The sequence below is a fragment of the Lipotes vexillifer genome, unplaced genomic scaffold (assembly GCF_000442215.2).
Source record: "Lipotes vexillifer unplaced genomic scaffold, Lipotes_vexillifer_v1.1 scaffold252, whole genome shotgun sequence".
Taxonomy (NCBI): Eukaryota; Metazoa; Chordata; class Mammalia; order Artiodactyla; family Lipotidae; genus Lipotes; species Lipotes vexillifer.
Window position 1 is genome coordinate 435047 of NW_006773367.1, and position 5552 is coordinate 440598.

Sequence of the window (5552 nt, forward strand, 5' to 3'; positions counted from 1 at the left end):
ATGTACAACCTTCATGTCTTATGCTTTGTATTGGGGATCTCAAAACACTTCAGGGAAAAAAAATATGAAGGGAAGCTACTGATAATAAGACATATTTACCTTGAAATAGAAACCACTGAACTTTTGAAAAAATACGTTGATGTGCTGGAAGAAGAAACATAAGGGGCTTCCCTGGTGGCGCAGTGGTTGAGAGTCCGCCTGCCGATGCAGGGGATGCGGGTTCGTGCCCCGGTCCGGGAGGATCCCACATGCTGCGGAGTGGCTGGGCCTGTGAGCCATGGCCGCTGGGCCTGCGTGTCCGGAGCCTGTGCTCCGCAACGGGAGAGTCCACAGCAGTGAGAGGCCCATGTGCCGCAGAAAAAAAAAAAAAAAAGAAACAAAAAAAGAAACATAAGCACATACCTTCCTTGACTTCCCCGTTTAGCCAGCTAGCCCCAAAGATGCTCAGTCTTGAAATTTCCACAATCTTGGGGAAGTTCAGGTGTGAGGAAAGGGTTCAAAATTGGTACTTGTTGGTTACTGTGCATGAGGACTAATAAATGGGTAAAAATTTTATTTTCTGAAGCTTATTTATCTCTCTAGGCACCTCAATAGGTTATTTTGAACTCTGGTTTTGTTTTGTTTATTTGTTTCTTACATCTTAAAATTCTTTTTTCTACTCCAGAAGAGCAAGAGAAAAGCTCATACTATTCAAGTTTTATCTAATGTTTGGAGGTGTATGACCTGTAATCTAAAACACCTTTTTGTTGGCAGTGTTTTATGATTAAATGATGCAGCATGCATGTCATGGATGCGACCCAAGGAACAGCCTGCATATAGACATTTCTCTGGCATCTTCCAGCTTGTATATGTTGTGGGGGTGGGGATGGGGCCCTGCAGAGGTAAGTGGAGTGTGTTCTAGCTCCTTGCAAGCCTTACAACCCACCCTCGTGGTCACCCAGAACACGCACCCCAACATCATCCTTGACTTCTCCACCTTCCTGGGAGGATTTATTGTCCCATCTGTCTGAACCTCAACAAACTCCCCAGGCTTTGTCAATTCTGCCTTCAACACTCTACTCCTGGAGTTTTGAATTTGCCTCTTCATTTACCACCTCCTCCCCAGTACAGCTTCCTCCAAAGGGTTTACACTGTTGCCACACTCATCTTTTAAAACATGTTTCTTCATAGTGGCTGTGTCAATTTGTTCATTAGCCAGGACATGGAAGCAACCTAAGTGTCCACCTACAGATGAATGGCTGAAGAAGATGTGGCACATATATACAATGGAATATTCCTCAGCCATTAAAATGAACGAAACTGAGTTATTTGTAGTGAGGTGGATGGACCCAGAGTCTGTCATACAGAGTGAAGTAAGTCAGAAAGAGAAAAACAAATACAGTATGCTAACATGTATATATGGAATCTAAAAAAAAAATGGTTCTGAAGAACCTAGGGGCAGGACAGGAATAAAGACGCAGACGTAGAGAATGGACTTGAGGACATGGGGAGGGGGAAGGGTAAGCTGGGACGAAGCGAGAGAGTGGCATGGACATATATACACTACCAAATGTAAAATAGATGGCCAGTGGGAGCAGCCGCATAGCACAGGGAGATCAGCTCAGTGCTTTGTGACCACCTAGAGGGGTGGGATAGGGAGGGAGGGAGGGAGACACAAGAGGGAGAGGATATATGTATACATATAGCTGATTCACTTTGTTGTACAGCAGAAACTAATACAACATTGTAAAGCAATTATATTCCAATAAAGATGTTAAAAAAAACACATGTTTCCTGGTATTGTTCACATCACTCCCCTGCTTTCAAAAATTTTCCATTCTCTAACAATGGGTACCAACGGCTCCCACTGACTGACCACTTCCCCTGTGCTAGGCACTTAGTTCATCTATCCCCCACCCCAGACAAATAGACTCACTGCCTCAGTTACAGAGGAGGAAACTGATATGACCCAAATTTATAAAGGTAGGAAGTGGAAGCCCCAGGCTTTGGTCTCTGATATGATGTCACAGACTGTGTTCTTTTTTTTTTTTTTGCGGTACGTGGGCCTCTCACTGTTGTGGCCTCTCCCATTGCAGAGCACAGGCTCCAGACGCGCAGGCTCAGCAGTCATGGCTCACGGGCCTAGCTGCTCCGCGGCATGTGGGATCTTCCCGGACCAGGGAACGAACCCGTGTCCCCTGCATCGGCAGGCGGACTCTCAACCACTGCACCACCAGGGAAGCCCAGACTGTGTTCTTATTAAGTACATGTCTATCTTGGGATTTAAGATGCCGAAAATCAAGGCTCATTATTTCTCACCACTTGAACTCTGTGTCTCATTCCAAACTACATTATTTCTCTATCTAAATGAGCCACTTAAGTACCTTTGATCCTGTATAGTCAGAATATTCGCTCCTGAGAGACCGGTGCATTACCTTACATTTCCCTCCATTTCCCTTGACTCTGAGATCAACAGAAATACTTGGTTATTTTGGAGAAAACTGTTCCTGCTTCAAGAGATCAGCGAATTTTGTCTTGGGTTCTCAAACTGCTTTCACAGCTACACTAATGGGCTCTGTCTCCTTTGGATGTTAGAGATCCTCTCTTCTGCTGAGAAGGGTCAGAGAATAGACATGATGAAGTTGCATGCTAGGCACGATCCTAGACATACGTAAATTTATGGCTTGAAACATCTATTCACTTGCTTTAAAAGAAGGGGAAGGATGTTTCTGTAAAAAATATCAGTTCATAGAATGGGAATGTGTGGTGGTATGAGGAGGACTGTGGGGAAATAACACAGTTACCCATGAGACTTTGGACTGCTCATGTAGACCCCTCCAGCCCCAGGTGTACATTTTGTAGATGAAGGAAAGGAAAGATTACCATTGTCATTCTCACTAAATGCTCCCTCAGTTCTAGGAACAGAGATATGTTGGGCTTCCTGGGCTGGTGGTGGTGAAAACAGAAGTGCATACGTCATGGAACCAGAGCATATGGAAGCGTAGTAGTCAGGTCCTTGGAAATGGATACCTTCTGCTCCTTTGTGGGCCCTCAGGGATAGGGTTGGTTCAGTGTCTGCTGCTCCTCAACCATCAACTAATATCCCTCTCAGACAGAGCTTTTCAACCTTGGCCACACGTTGGAATCACCTGAGGCTTTAAGAGACTGATGCCCACATCCCATCCCCAGAGACTGCATTTTTTATGAAGTTCTCAGGTGATTCTAGTGCACGGCCAAGGCTGAGAACTATTGCTTGTCTGGACGCTTGCTATCAGGGTGGCCTTTGAGCTAGCAGCATCTGGCATCACCTGGAAGCTTGTTAGAAATGTAGAGTCTCAGGCCTCATCCCAGCGCTATTAAATCAAAATCAGCATTATGGCAAGATGCCCAGAAGACATATTTGCACGTTAAAGTCTGAAGAATCACAGGTCTAGGTTTTACTCTTCCCGTAACTTCTGACTCCCTGAATGTTCAGAATGTGCAAGGCTTCTGCTAACTTGTCTTCTGCTTTCCCTGCCTATGCATTTCTAACTCTTTGCAGGTTTAGGGCTAAGTCGGCTTCCCATCATCACCCCTCTAGCTTCAAGTGAGCTTGTAAAGAGGGTCACTTAGCCCAGTCAGGCAGACCCACCTTGGGCCAGCTGGCCAGCCCTCAGAGGAGCTACTTGGGAGAAGTTCTCTCACTGGCTAATCTATTCCTCTGTGAGTGGATTCATAGATACCCAGGACCCAATCCACTTTTCCTTAGGTGAGGCCATGGGCCAGGCAGGTACTCAGAGAGGCCCCTCCTCTAGAATTCTTTTCTGCCCAGAGCTCTTATCCTGAAAAATTGCCATTATATGTCACTTTAGATGTTAGACCTCGCAGGGTGTTGTCCACACATATAAGATGCTTTGGGTGGGGTGAGGGGAGTTTTGGTGTTGATGAACCAGCCTCTGAGGGTAAATGGCACTTAAATTATTCATCCTGTGAAATAGACCCCAAGGGTGAAATTAAAGCAGCATTCTTATCAAAGCCTAGCAGACATTTTCTGTTTCCATTCAGGTCAGAGAAAGGAAGTATGGATGTAAGCTGCTGGTTCGTTATAAAAGATTTTTTTTACAAGGTCTGCATATATCTTTATCTAAATCCAAGACATATCAACAATAGTGATGAACCACATGTTGTCTTTAGAGGCAAAGGCCATATGGAGAAAGCAGTAAGCCACTGGGAGTCTGCAAAGAGGCCAGCTATGGAGTTTGTCTTTCTGCACCATCTCTGAACACCATGCCACACACCAGCCCTGTTATTATGTTTCTCTTCCAGCAGCATCCCCAGTAAGGTGTTAGGGACCTCACTGAATAGACCTCTCCCAAATCCCCTGTACTATCTGCATTTGAAAGGAAGACTCTCAGGAAAAGAAGGGAAAGACCACGTGCGAGGCATTTTAGGGAAGTCTTATCTGTTGGTTTGCTTTGATTTTAGTGATCATTTCAAATGATTTTCCTCACAGGATTATCCTCTGAGTTAAGGGTTTGTTCCAAATCCATTAGACCAGCTAAACAAAGTAAAGGACTATCACACATTGGCTTTTATGAGTTTTAGCTGAGACGACTCACTGTAAATAAATTAAAGAATTTTTGTCTTCATAAATATGCCAGAGGTTGTTTGCCAGAGGGAGATGTATAATCAATGAACTCTCCAGCCATCTTAAAATCGACCTACAGATGTGCTGACCTTTAGAAAAGCAATGTTAAAATGCAAACTACAAGTTAAACTGGGGAAGGACTACACGGTAAAATGATGGTTAAATAATAGGAGCCTATGATTTATCTGATAAAAGATAAACACTTCGATGAAAAATCTGTGGGACAAAAAAAATTAAAGAGTCAATTGGAAATAAATATAAAATGAAAAGAAAGTACCTCTGAAATATTTTCTATACATCATTATGCATAAATACAATCTACTGGCAAACAATTAGAATAAAGTGTGATATTGGCATAAATTGAGATGATATGAATCTTTCTATACACACTAGGAAGTGTAAGAAATGACATGACTTTGACCAAGTTGAGTTTGACACTGTGCTGGGCTGGTACAAATTCAATCTGAGTTGTTTGGGGGTATGGCACACTATTTTCCAAAACCTGCCCAAGATGCCTCATCCCACCCACTTAGTGTGGTTCTGACAATTGAGAGATGAGGTTGATGTCCCTCCCGCTGAACCCAAAGAGGCATGAGCAACACCCTGTGACTTCCGAAGTTAAGTTTCTCTGGATCTCTTAGGACACGTGCTCTTAGATAGCAGCTGCCATGCCACGAAAGGAAGCTGAAATAGCCTTTGGAGACGCTGTGCAGAGAAGATCTGAGGATCTGAGATCCTTAGCCCCCGACCCTCGGGCTCCCAGCCAACAGCCAGAACCAAATCCTCAGCCAGGTGAGTAAGCTCTCTTGAAAGTAGATTCTCCAGCCCTAAATCAAGCTGCAGACCCTAGGTGGAACAGAAACCAACAGAAATTGCAGATTCATGTGCAAAATAGACGATTTTTGTTATGCTAAGCCACTAAGTCCTGAGGTGGTTTGTCCCATAG